The following is a 14,005-nucleotide window of genomic DNA, read 5'->3' as shown; positions in this document are numbered from 1 at the left end:
GGGCATGCTGCTGACTTCCTGAGCAAGGAATTCAGGAATGGGCATTCAAGACACCATCTCCCCCCCAAATCCTCCTGCGTACATCTCTCTCAACTGAATCTACTTTCTAGGTGGACTATGGAGAGCTAGACATTAAGGTTCCTTTTCTATCAGCCTATGACTTCTAGCTTTGAGGGAAGCACATATGTTGCCCATGAAGTCATGTGTTCTGTTCGGTCCTTCCTCTCAGGCTGGTCACGTCTCATGGTCTCTCGGGGCTTGAGCCGTTTTGCCCCATGCACCCTGGGATTTCCCCCTTTCTTCCCCCATATAAATAGGCAATTTGTTGCCTGTGTTCTAAGACCTTGCTATTTCTGCTTTTGACTGGAGTCTATTCTGGTACGATTGTGTGGTAGCTGGGCACTGCAAAATGAGTCAGTTCCTGCAGTTTGGTTACAAGTTCTCAAAAAGTATTTCAGAATGTGGATGTGGTCAGCAGAGTCATTTTCCAGGCATCTAAAAGGAAACCCACATCAACTGTAACAATTGAGCTGCGAACCGATGGCCCTGCACAGCAGAACTGGGCCTGCTTTTCCTCAAAGGAAAGCCCGTAGCAGCCCTCAAATCCAGCCTGCTCTACAGATCTTAAAGGAGAATTCTTCTTCATGCTTGCAAATCACATTTTAGCTGTGACTGTTTGCACAAACAACGTGACAGAGGTTTTGGCCTTTGTCACTTTTTGAATGTAGGCACACGTCTGACATAAAAAAATTACTTTTGGAAAATGGGATCTTATGGGATTAGAATATAATTAGTACAAAGTGTGAAATGTGGTTTAGAGACAGAAACTTTGGTGATTTTCAGCTAATGCACTGAGGAGGAACTAAGATGGTTTAGGTACTAGTAGAATACATGGAAATATAATTACTTTTTTATTAAGTTCTGAACTTGTGTAGACTTAGCAGCAATACTGATAAAAAATAAAGTTCTTTTCAAGCTTTAGAAGAATTTCAAGTTTGTCATAACATTTAGAGAATATTTTAGTTCAGCATAGGTTTTAGGAAATAATCATTGTGAAGTTTTTATCCTCTTGGGTACCCATGAATTATGTAAAATTTTGATTGAGTTCTTAGTTACCAGTCTTGTACCATCTGTTAAAAAAACTGGGGTTTTTAATAATTAGAAAACAAACAACATAGAAAAAAATGGGCAAATGGTTTGAACAAACACTTCACTAAAGAAGATATACAAATGACAAATATGCACATTAAGAGATGTTCAACATCGTTAGTCGTTAGGAAAATGCAAATGAAAAAGACAATGGGATACCACTACACACCTATTTGAATGGCTGCAGTTAAAAAGGCTGACTATACCAAGTGTTGGCAAGTTTTTGGAGGATCTAGAACTCTCATAATACATGTAGGTCAAAGTGTAAAATGATACAAACATCTTGGAAGACAGTTTGGCAGTTTCTTAAAATGTTAAACATACACCTACCATTTGATCCAGATATTCCACTCCTAGGGAAAAGAAGGCATGTGTCCCTATGAAGACTTGTACATGAATGTTTACAGCAGTTTTGTAAGTAATTGCTAAAAACTGGAAATAACCCTAATGTCCACCAGCAGGTTGTACTCAATAGTGAAAAGGAGTGAATTATTGATATACTGAACAACACAGATGACCCTACACTAAGTGAAAAAAGCCAGACCCCCCCCAAAAAAGTACATACTGTATGATTCCATTTATATAAAATTCTAGAAAATGCTAAGCAATCTATAGTGACAGAAAGCAAATCAGTGGTTGCTTGGAGTGGGGGAGCTGTGAGGGGGCAGGTGGGAGTGATTACAAAAGGGTATGAGGAAGCTTTGGAGCTGGTGGATAATTTCATTATCTTGATGGTGGTGATGGTTTCATTGGTGCATATGTATGCCAAAACTTATCAAATTGTACACTTTAAATATGTGCAGTTTACTGTGTTAGTTCTTAATTTTAAAAAAAAAACCTAAAAAAATGAGAAATCATTTTTATAGATGGAGGGGTTTAAAAATGCCCTTATTTGGCAAAATAAAAACTTAGCATCTCTTAAGAGAAAAAAACTGATGAAGTTTTAATGGTTTGGGGATAGAAATGTAACCTTTTAGTACAGATGAGAAACCAAAGTTAAACTGTAATAATTGCCATTGCTTTAGTTCCTCCTGTTTACAAGGTGTTGAAGCAAGTGGCTCAGAAAGTATCTGGTCCAGCCCTGGTTTATTAGCATTTGCACTTAAACACAACTACTGTAGCACTCACTGTATGATGGGGGCTAAAGCATCTGAAGCAGGGTTCAGATTGCAAAGACATGAAAATACTACCATCGTATTCTACCACTGTGAGAGAAATAAAATCTCTTCTATTTGCAGAATGCATGAAAATTGGTAAAGTACTTTAATAAACCTCATTTTGTGGGGTCATCTCAATGATCCCATTATAGGTAGGGTAAGTATTATCCTCATTTGCTTGGGGAGCAAACTGAGACCCAGTGAAGCCAAGCTGTTTGCCTGGATCACAGAGCCCCCATCTTCTTAGGCAGAGGTCACCATTCTCCCCATGGCACCTTGCTGCTTCCCCAAACTCATGTCATTGAGTATTTGGCCTGGACTTTTTGCTCATCAATTTGTCAAGCAGTTACTAGAGTCCCTTCTATTTGTATATGAGGTGTTCATGGCAATGATCCCCTCTAATCCTGTTTCGCCATCTGTAAATAGATAATAACACAACCACAGGCTTCACAAGGTTGTTGTAAGGGTCAAAGACTTGGATGTGAAAGAACTGTGATAGTTGGGCAGTACTGTATACACAGCGGGTGTTGACATTTACTACGTGATTGCCTTCATCCGGCCTGATTACGGATGGCACAGTACTGAGCGGGTGGCTTTGTAAAACCAACAAGGAAACATGAGAGCTTAATTCCATTATTCGCACTGTGGCTTCCATCAAGATTGCCGTGTTTCATTATAAATGAAATCTGGTGCACTGTATTATTTTAAATTCTTCTTTAAAAGATCTCAACAGTCATTCGTTTTGTCCCAGCCACGGAAACTGGTGGCTTTGAAAGGAAACAGCATAGAGCTGAAGACGCAGGTGCCATTAGAGTTTACTTAGCCAAGAAGGTTGGCCCATGCCCGGCACCCCCTTTCCCTTTGGTTGTGTTGACTGACATGTGCCCTTGCTCTCTGTCGCTTTCAGTGGCCCTCTGTCTTCAGTATCCCTCTTCCTTTTCACATTCCTGGCTTGGGGGCAGCTTCCTCAGCAGAATTCTTGACAGGTCTGTGGCCACCCAAACTTCTCCCTAGTGTATGTGATAAACTGTGCGGGGACCAGTGTAGGCTTTAGTACTGTCTAGTACAAAACACATTTTCAGGAGACAGGGAGAAAATTCTGTGGTCCAGTAAGTTCAGGAAAAGCTGGGTTGAACAACATTAAATAAGTTCCTCTCCTGCAGGACTTTTCAGAACCTTTCATGTTTGTATCGAAACTTCAAGAGGGGCATATGGTACGTCTACAACATTTCCTAAATTTAATAGATTCCAAGAACTGTAGGTTTTTTTTTTTTTTTAATAAATTTATTTATTTTATTTTATTTTTATTTTTGGCTGTGTTGGGTCTTCGTTGCTGCACGCCGGCTCTCTCCAGTTGCGGCACGCGGGGGCCACTCTTCGCCGCGGCGCGTGGGCCTCCCATTGCGGTGGCCTCTCCCGTTGCAGAGCACAGGCTCTAGGTGTATGGGCTTCAGTAGTTGCGGCACACAGGCTCGGCAGTTGTGGCTCGCAGGCTCTAGAGCACAGGCTCAAGAGCACAGGCTCAGCAGCTGTGGCGCACGGGCCCAGCTGCTCCGCGGCACGTGGGATCCTCCCGGACCAGGGCTCGAACCCGTGTCCCCTGCATTGGCAGGCGGACTCCCAACCACTGCGCCACCAGGGAAGCCCTAGGGTTTTTTTTGAGTCATCTCTTGGTTTAATACTCCAAAGAACACACTTTGGGTAATGCTGTTTTGTAACCTGTTATTTCATATATTGGTAAAATGACAATTTTCTTAAGCGTTTTCTGTCTGTCCCTACTGGCACATCTAAAACAAAACATGACGTGTTTTCTTGACCAAGTCTCGAGAATTCTAGTTTCTCAACTTTTTATTCATGATTTTAAAATTTATTGAGGTTCATTTAACCTTAGAAAATCAGAAGATATAATAATAAGAGCGTACAAAGATTGTAAGGTTTTGTCTGAGTATGAAACTCAATCTAGGGAATACCTATTTGTTTTTTTTTTTTTTTCTACCAAATCCTCTAGATTCTGCCCTTTTAAGTACCTCCATTTATTCCATCCCTGATTCTGTGGCCCGTCCTGGCCTCCATAGGGGCAGAGATGAAAGAAAAGTGGTGATGTACATAACAGCTCTCTTGTGTCAGCATAGGGTTTGCATTAACTTTTAGTGTTTCCAGTAGTAAGATGAGTTTGACTCTCAGCATGAAAAGGATTATCATCGTATGGATGGCTTTTTTTTTTTTTTTTTTTTTTTACAGTTTGTTCCCCAGACTATAGAAAGTTCAATAAGCAGGCTAGGACTTAAAAGAGAGTGTCAGAATGAATAGTAATTGTCCGTGAGAAATTTCAACAGGTTTGATGCCATTGCCTCCCAGCGAGAAATGGGAGGCAGGAGGACGAACATGGGGTCAGGAAGGGGAGCAGGCAATTCTGGGCTTAGTAAATTGGGATCATTCCTGGCTTGTGACATCTACATGGGATGTATAGCCGCAGGCAGGATACCCCAGGAAAGCTTGGTCTGGTGGTTTGGATTGCTCATGGGGCTCTTGAGGTTGACTGCTCTTCTAGAATTGCCATGTTACATCTAGTGTGTTCTCATTAGACGTCGAGGGTTCCCCTTCATTTCTGAGCTCCTTATAGCCCCCCTTTTCTCTAAATGAGAGGCTTTTGCTATTCCTTTTTGACTAAAAATGACTTCTGTAGCCCCCCCAACACACACACACATTCTCTTGTCCTCTTTGAGCTAGTCCTTTCAAGGTTATACTATCCTTCAGTGCCAAGTACCTCTCCTGACCTCTTTCTCCACTCACAGAAAGAGGAACCAGATTTCCCCAGTGTTACTTACCATCACTATAAACCGTAGTTTTGTTTCTGTTAATTCCCCTTTCAACCTAGCGATAAAGGTTGCCACTGCTGCTCCCCCGACCCCGCACAGGAAGAAAGACTTCCTTCCTTCATCTCTTGACTTTGCCCAGGCCTATGAATAATCTTCCCTTTCTCTTGGACTCCGGATGCTCACCTTTTCTAACTTTTTTTTTTTAAACTCCCAAGAGTCACTCCTCCTGTATCCTTCTGGTTTTCTCCATCTGGTAAACTTCCTTTTCTAGCTAGTTCACAGAGGATGGCCATGAAGCTGTTGCCCCATTGATGAGTGCCTCAGTGTTGTAAATGAGTGTTGGGCTTCTCTTCTACTCCCTTTTGGCTGTATTGACTGACGTCTCTCCTCTTTGCTCTCTTCAATGGCCCTCCTTCTTTGGTATCCCTTTTCCTTTTTCCATTCCAGACTACTTCTGTGACCATCTCAAAAATCCGTCTCCAACTGTGAGCCAAGAGCTTAATCTTTTGATATTTTCCTCCATTATTTTTTTGAATCTGACTTTTAATTAGATGGATAGTGTTTCCCTGAACACTTTCATTTGTTCTACAGAACTGTCCGTCCCTTGTCAAAAACCCTTCACTGGGATCATCAACTAATAAGGCGAGAAGAAGGTGGAGAAAAATGCTGTTGGCAAGACTTTTCATGGCCCTTGGTTTGTACTGAGTTATTACCGCTGAAACTCTGTTTCCTTACGACCAGTTGGCGAACTGGTCACACATCCACTGGGTGGCGCCCACTCTGGGAGCGAATATTTGATGCATTCTCTAGAAGTTTCAAAGTAGACAATTACCCCCTTTTCCTTTATTTAACACATATCAGAAGAGTCTTTCTCTATAAATCTTAATTAACGTTCCCATTTTCTCTTGTTACACAAGTACCATTCAAGTTTTCATCTTATTCCTCCTTGCTAAACGTCTTGTGGGTGCTGTAGCTGCTAGGTCATCAGATAGTATCAGTAAGTATGATATATGCTACATTTAGCCCTCCACCATTTTTTTTTTTTTTGTCAACACATTCAATTAAAAAAAAATTTTTTAATTGAAGTATAGTTGATTTACAATGCTGTGTTAATTTCTGCTGTACAGCAAAGTCACTCAGTTATACACATACATACATTCTTTTTAATATTGTTTTCCATTATGGTTTATCCCAGGATATTGTATATAGTTCCCTGTGCTCTACAGTAGGACCTCGTTGTTTATCCATCCTACATATAATAGTTTGCATCTGCTAACCCCAAACTCCCAATCCGTCCCTCCCCCAGCCCCCCGGGCAACCACAAGTCTGTTCTCTATGTGTGTGAGTCTGTTTGTTTCATAGATAGGTTCATTTGTGTCATATTTTAGATTCCACAAATAAGTAATATCATATGGTATTTGTCTTTCTCTTTCTGACTCACTTCACTTAATATGATAATCTCTAGTTGCACTCCACCATTTTCTAATCATTTTTATTAGCCCCTCCAAATCTTCACACTTGTCTGTTAGCTGTCTCCCCTTCTCTTCCTTTGTGGTATGAGCCATTTACACAAACCACATAATTTTAAAAATCAACATGCTAACTAGCACAGGGAGATCAGCTCGTTGCTTTGTGTCCACCTAGAGGGGTGGGATAGGGAGGGTGGGAGGGAGACGCAAGAGGGAGGAGATATGGGGATGTATGTATATGTATAGCTGATTCACTTTGTTACACAGCAGAAACTAACATGCCATTGTAAAGCAGTTATACTCCAATAAAGATGTTTAAAAAAAATCAACACGCTACCATAGACCTCATAATAATTGAAGCCCAATGTTAGCTGCTGGTAGACATGTATGATTTTTGGAAGAGGCTTCATTTGCTCACAACATACTTCATTTCATAGCCATCACAACCAAAGGAAATTGTAACCCATGGATGTTCCCTTTGTTCTTCCTTCTATCCTCTTCTCCCATCCCCCGCCATTACCTGTTCAATTGTCTCAATTCTTCCATTTCATCAGAGTTTACTTGTCCTGTGGAATGAAGGCAGTTAGGATAGCCTTCCTGAGCCCCATCTTCTGTGCTACAAGGCTATTCTCCTTGTGCTACAAGGGACTGTATAGAGATGTTCACCTTGAGAGAGTGCTTTCACTAGTCTGCACTTCTGTTAGGAAAATATCCTCTTTTACAAATAGCTTGATCCTATAAGCACCCACAGATATTATAGAAAAGTACCATAAAACTGAGATGGGAAGTGAGTAATGTTTAAAGGATAAAGAAATGTAAGAATTTTCCTGAAGTGGAGATAGTCTCCTGTTGTTTTAGGTTATTTTGTTTTTTGAAGAATATCAGTACAGGTGCCAGGCACGTCACTCAGATTTCCTTATTTGACAAATATTTATTAAAAGATGACTATGATCCAGTGTACCTGCTAGTACCTGGGGAGTCTCAAAAGAACGGGACTCAATCCTTACCCTCACAGAGCTCATATTCTTATAGGGAGATGTATTTCTAAACAAATAATTAAAGAACAATTTGGCTTGTGTTTCTGCCTGAGATACAGACTGAGTGATCAGGGAGCTGGCCCTGAGTAGCATGCAGCTAACTTTTCGGAGGACTCCGGGAAGGCCCCTTAGAATCCTTCTAGACTCTTCTAGAATCTCTTTGAGCCAGGCCCAGCAGAGGGCGAAGAGGGGGGCTGAGCAAGCAGTATGTAGAGGCCAAGGATTTGCTCCTCCTTAGTGCATCTGAGCTGAGTGAAACTTGATGGGAAGAGTCAAGGAAGACCAAACGAAGAATTTTGTACCATGAGAACACTTGGTGACAAAAGGAGTTCTGTATAGTAGTGAAAGCGGAGGCTTGGTAGAGATTTGATTATACATGAAACCTGCACTGTTAGGCGTATGTGATGTCAACGCCTTTAGAAAATAGCACAAGGCTTAGAAATGAGACCAAATTTAGAAAGGCCCCAGTAATAGTATAGAATAGTAATGGGTTAATTGTTATTAAAAGTCTGTATCGGGGATTCTTGGGAGAACTGTTTTTTCTATTATTTACAGGTTCAGAAAATAGTCACCTTACTTTGATACCCTTTTTTTATCATTGGTAGAAGAATGCAGATTATTTTATTTCGTTGTTTTTCCAATGATGAATTCCTCACCACTCTTGCACGCTGCCAACATTGTATGAAGAGAATTTAGGAGTTTCTCTGAGAGAGGGGGAGAGTGACAGAGAGAGAGATATTTGCACGTGGATTTAGTGCAATTAATTTCTGGAACTTGTCCTTAAAAAGGCAGTTACTTAGGTGAAAACTATCCTTTTTCTCTGAGTGCTTTTAGCGAGTAAAATGATTCATGTTTTCATCCAATGGTTGTTTAAAAAAAATTGGTTTGCATTGAGAAGGATTAAAGGCATGTGCCTAATTGCTAAATATTATTTTTTAAAAACTGGTCTGAGTGTGTCTTTATGGGCTGTGAGTGGTTTCGCCTTTAGAAGCTTGTTTTAGGATCTCGCGCCAACCCCATCCCTTCCCAGGTCTGTTCAGACTAGAGTTATCTGGCAGGGAATTTTTTTTTTTTTAATGTCTTGAGCAGCAACATCTCAGAAAACGTTCACCTCAATCTTCAAGTTGACTTGCCGAGCAATTTACTAAATAAGTGATATGAGAATCAAGTGACCATCAGCTGGTGTAAATGTTTTTGGTCAGTGTAGTCACAGGATCTCAGGTATGCAAGACTTGGACGGGCTGCAGCCACGTGCTGGTTATGGTGAGACCCTGGCTCAAATGCTCTAACGTAACACAAAAGGAATCCAAGTTCACAAGAACGTACTTTAATTAGACACCTGTATTTAAAAGGTTGGTTTTTCCTCGGGCATAATTTCACCCCGCGGCACACTGTGTAGACATATATGTGTGCATTTCTTTCCTGGGCTACAGTTAGAGTTAGACTTTTGTTCTTAACCACGTGGAAGGCAGTTTGTTTGTTTGTTTTTTGTACACAATTTCATTGAGGTATCATTGATATACAAAGAACTGCACATATTTAATGTGTACAATTTGATGAGTTTACGTGTGCAAACACCCATTATCATCACCACAATCCAGGTAATAGACATATCCAACGGCTAACATAGCTTCCGTTTGTCTATCTTAATGCATGTGTGGTCAGAACACTTAACATGAGATCTACTCCATGGGAGGCAATTTTTGTTAGAAGTAAAATCTTTGTTCGAGTAATGTACTGGCGTGTGTTCTGTCAAATCCATAAATATGCTGTCGTATATTCCTATTTAGTTCCAGAAGGCTGCTAGTACATGTGCTAAAATATGTGAAAAATCATGGATGGGGATTGGAAGGGGACATCTAGAGCCAAACTTTACAATTTTGACTTGGTAAAGTTAACATTCTGGCAGTGCTATGAAATTGTTCATCCCTCTTCATTTACTGCCACGTACAGTGCTTGGGGTCAAAATTTCTTTCCAAAAACTACAATTTCTAAAGTTAGGGATGCTTTGGGGAGGCAATATAGAATCATCCAGATAATCCCTTAAAAAGACAGGGACGTCTACTCTTCCTTTCGTTGAATGACCCACGAAGCTGCATTTCATTAATTTCTAGTGAAACTTTGATGCAAATGTCAGCTTGGCTTTAAACATCAGTGGGTTTCTTTGCTTCTTGGTTGGATTTATGGGTTGCCCCTGTTCTCATTCCGGAGGGTCAGCTCTTCAAATTCTAGGTTAATGTTTCAAGAAATGGTCCTTATCCCAGTTCCAAGCAGGCTTTCCAACAGCAGGTAGCAGGCTTAACTTTTAATCGGTCTTTTCCTCCCTTTTAACTCTCTTTCCCATTATGTGTACCTCAAATAAATGGTCTTTAGCCAGCATGGACGGGGTTTTTTTTTTATTATGATTGTCTTTGTTTTGTTTGTTTGTACTGTGAATAGGACTTGAGCATTGAGTACCTTGGTTATAATTCTTTCACCCGTCCCTGGGGTTTAATTGTCTTCTTGTTAGATAATAGAATTATGTAATTTGCCATTTTTAGTTTGACTTATTTATAAACTTCTAAAATGTATTATTGGTTAATAGTCTATGCTATAGTATATTTCTTATATATTCTCTATATTTTAATAAACTTTAAAATGTGTATTATTGGTTAGTGGTTGACACTAATCTATAGAGTAACCTTTAATAAAATTTTATTTACAGTTTTTCCTTTTTGTATTACCTAGATAAATTTAAACATAAGGGGAGAAAACTATCTTAACTTTATAGTTATTTTGACTTAGGAAGATTTAGAGGATAGATAGGGTGAGCTTTGAGAATTAAAAATGCCATTCTTCTAATCTAAATATAGACCAAAATTTATAAAAGATGATCCTTTGGATTTTGGTGTTAAGACTAACCAAGCTAAACCCTTGCCTCACTTTAATTGTTAGTCTTATTATTCATAAAAATAGTTACGAACATTTAGTTTCAGTGGTTTATGAAATGTAAGTTTGTATGTTCTGTAAATGCTTTATTTTATATTGAGGGTAAGATTCAGCCAAACCTGTCTAAGCAGTCTTTTTTCCTACTTTGGTATGTACGCCCTGGCTTTTTAGGTAATGCCAAAATATACTTCATAGACTGAGTTGTTTTTTAATTTATTTAAAAAGAAAAAAAAACCCCAAGCAATCAAACAAAAACCTACTTCACTTTATAAATTCCATCCTTCTCCTTTCCTAAGAGCTAACCACCTGGTGAAACACTATTATTATAATTTGGCAAGTGGGTTCCCTCTTAAAATTAGACACCTGTGATTAAATAGTTAAATCATTCCCTCGAAATTTATATATTTAGAGCTCTCAGAAAGCTGGTTGTCTCTTCTTACACTTAGCACATTTTTAAACTATTTATTTATTTTTTTAAAATTTTAAATTGGAGTACAGTTGATTTACAATGTTGCCTAACACATCTTTTTAAAAGCTACCTTTTGGGCAATAAATATTCCCATCCAGCTTCATGTTCAGTCCAATTGTACTAATATAAAGTTCTCAGTATAGACTTTCTTCCAATTGACGATAACTTTCCTAAATCTTTTCTAAGTGATAGCCAAAGCATTTTAAATTCATAAGAAGGTCAGATTCTAAAATGTGTGTACTTGGCGCAAACTTGCATAGTCATTTACATTCTAAAAAAAAATCCTAAAAGTGGAAAACAATAATTGGCTACAGCAGTCATGTGCTAATATAAGAACACCTTCTCCAAGACACCAGGCTTCTTCCCACTTCGGGCGGGGCCTTTGTTCTGAATCTCGCCTCTCTCTGCCATGTTCTCTCACCACAGGTGTGTGAACAGTTCTCCTCTTCCTCCTTCAAAGAATCTGCTCCAATGTCACACCCGCAATGAGGCTTTTCATGAAAAGCCTTGTGAAAAATAGCATTCCTTTTCACTGTGGAAAAGGAATGGAAATAACCATCGGTACCTGTTGAGTTGCTTTTTGTCTTTCCCTACCTGCACCTTAAATCTTCACCTTTCAGTTCCATGAGTGCTGGGTCTTGTTTCAGTGTCACATCCCCAGTGCCTGGCAGAAAATAAGGAGAAGGCTCTCAGCAGGCATTTCTGGGGTGAATGAATGAATCAATGAGGAAGACACCTATCCTCTAACTTTTTTTATACCTACATGGTATTATGGGAGGAAAGCTTGGAACTGACATACCGGTGAGATGCTGCTTTGGATACTTTGTCATGTATCTTTTTTGCAGTTTTCCTAGGTGTTTTAGAAACTTGGTAGAAATAACTGCATCATCCTCAGTTTATAGAGGAAACAATATACTGCAATATACAGTATTCTTTATTGTACATATGTGCATCATTGCTGGATTACCCAAGTTAAAGTGTAGTAAGGCAGACAAAAATGCTCCAAGACCACAGTGAAATGGTGGATTGGGTTTTTTGTTTGCTTGTTTGTTTTTCATATATATACATATATATACATACATATATACACACACATATATATATATACACACATACACACATTTTTTTACATTAAATATATACATTATATATATATATATATATTTTTTTTTTTTTACATTTTACTGCAAAAACATGCCAAATAATCAACTGTAGATTTTCTCACAGACAATCATGCGTGCTCTAGAAGGGCAGGGAATTTCATCTTTTTTGTTTGCTGCTGGCTCTCTAGCACCTGAGAGAGTATCTGGTACTTTCCTCAATGTCACTCAATCAACATATGTTGAGTAAGTAAATAAATCTAGAGGTTGTTTTAAACTGCAGACATGGGGTTAGTGTCAGACTGTCAATAAAGAAAATATGCAATTGAAACCTCCTAATACCATTCCCACATAAGTTTCCAGGATTGATGTCTTCTCTTTCCTTCCACAGAGCCCCTCCCTAGAAGGCTGCGGATCATCTAGCTGCTGGAATGTGTAGGTACCCTCAATGGCTCAGTAGCCAGTGTAGATCCTGTCTTTTGTAATCAGTAGCTACATCTGGCTACTGGGTCTCTGATGGCATCTTCTACCTTCTGTTACAGTGTCCTGAGTGAGGTTGTTGGGAAGTACTCAATAATAAGGCTTTACCTTGATTTACACACACATATACACACAGGATTAAGTTCTTGGGTGGGTGGTAAGTCTTCCATTATTAGCTGGAGTGTGGGAACCATCAGGGTTTTATGAGTAATGAGGTGCATTTGATTTCAGCACCACAAAGGGGAGGAATCTGGATATTTTATCTGTGGATTGTTTATCTGTTTTTTCTCTCTCTCCCTCCCCTGTGGAAGGTATCATTTGGTCACAAAACTATCTGTCTGTCTATGTATCTATCTATCTGTCTATCTATCTATCTATCTATCTATCTATCTATCTATCTATCTATCTACCTACCTACCTACCTACCTACCTACCTATCTATCTTATCCATCCATCCATCCATCTTTTTCATCTCTTGACTTTTAAATGGCATTCTCAGAATAATGTGGTAATTTAAGGAAATTTCATTTGTAGTAAATACATCCCAGCAGTGCACTTGTGATTTGTGGTTGTCTTTTCCCTGTGTTAGAGAAGATAAATGCCAGAAATCTTGGATGCAGGGGGCATTTATGTTGAAATCATATGTGGGAAGGCTTGCAGGCACAACATCCAGGTCTGGGGCATGAACCTGGCATACAATGTAGATTTCTGTGTTTGTTGGGCAACAGCTACATTGTCTGCTGGGTTTCAGGCTACCTGGAAACACGTTCTTCATGGCTATTTTCATCAATGCTTCACCTATACTGTTTTGGAATAACTTTTCCAGGTGGCATAAGCCAGTGGGCTTTATCATTGGACAGAGTGCAGAGAAAGGACCCCATGAAAGCTGATCACCTTAGCAAAACATGATTTTGTTATGATTTCACCAAGATGGTCACACACCAGCCCGGGAAACTCAATGAACCAGAGACCAGGTGTAATGCCATCCTTCCTTCTCTCTGCCTCAACTCTCAAGGATTGGTCACCTACATGTTATTAGTAATTATTATTTGGTTTCTATTCATATTTACTATCAGAAGTCATAGCACCTATGGGCCTCATCACACTGCCCTGCTACCTCACCATTCGTACTCATTTTGGCTTCCTGCCCACCAGCAGGAACCCGGTTTCTTTTTGTTCTCCTTTTACCACAGCCCTGTAATTTTTGTGAATGACTCTCAGTCTCACCAGAATCCATATCTCTCACTCTGTCCCAATATCCCACCCCATTGTTTGCTCCCTGAAGTGAACTCTAGAATTTAAGTAAACTGGATTTTTTTTACCACTGTCCACCATCTCTTATGAAACCGGAAGAAGAGCAGCTTTCTTATGGAATGACCAAGAACTTGTAAAGATAA

General features: G+C 39.5%; 1 protein-coding gene across 1 annotated transcript in view; it reads left to right on the top strand.

Moving 5' to 3' along the window:
* The window catches only part of LOC137756299 (5E5 antigen-like), a 105,316-nt gene extending 92,751 nt beyond the window's left edge, over positions 1–12,565 (top strand). Inside the window, exon 7 of the mRNA XM_068532606.1 lies at positions 12,520–12,565. The gene's annotated coding sequence lies outside the window, so the exon portion shown is untranslated. The remainder of the gene's footprint in view (positions 1–12,519) is intronic.
* Positions 12,566–14,005: the final 1,440 nt, after the last annotated feature.

The sequence above is a fragment of the Eschrichtius robustus genome, chromosome X (assembly GCF_028021215.1).
Source record: "Eschrichtius robustus isolate mEscRob2 chromosome X, mEscRob2.pri, whole genome shotgun sequence".
Taxonomy (NCBI): domain Eukaryota; kingdom Metazoa; phylum Chordata; class Mammalia; order Artiodactyla; family Eschrichtiidae; genus Eschrichtius; species Eschrichtius robustus.
Note: the sequence above shows the minus strand (reverse complement) of the source record. Positions and strands in the feature narration are given on the sequence as shown.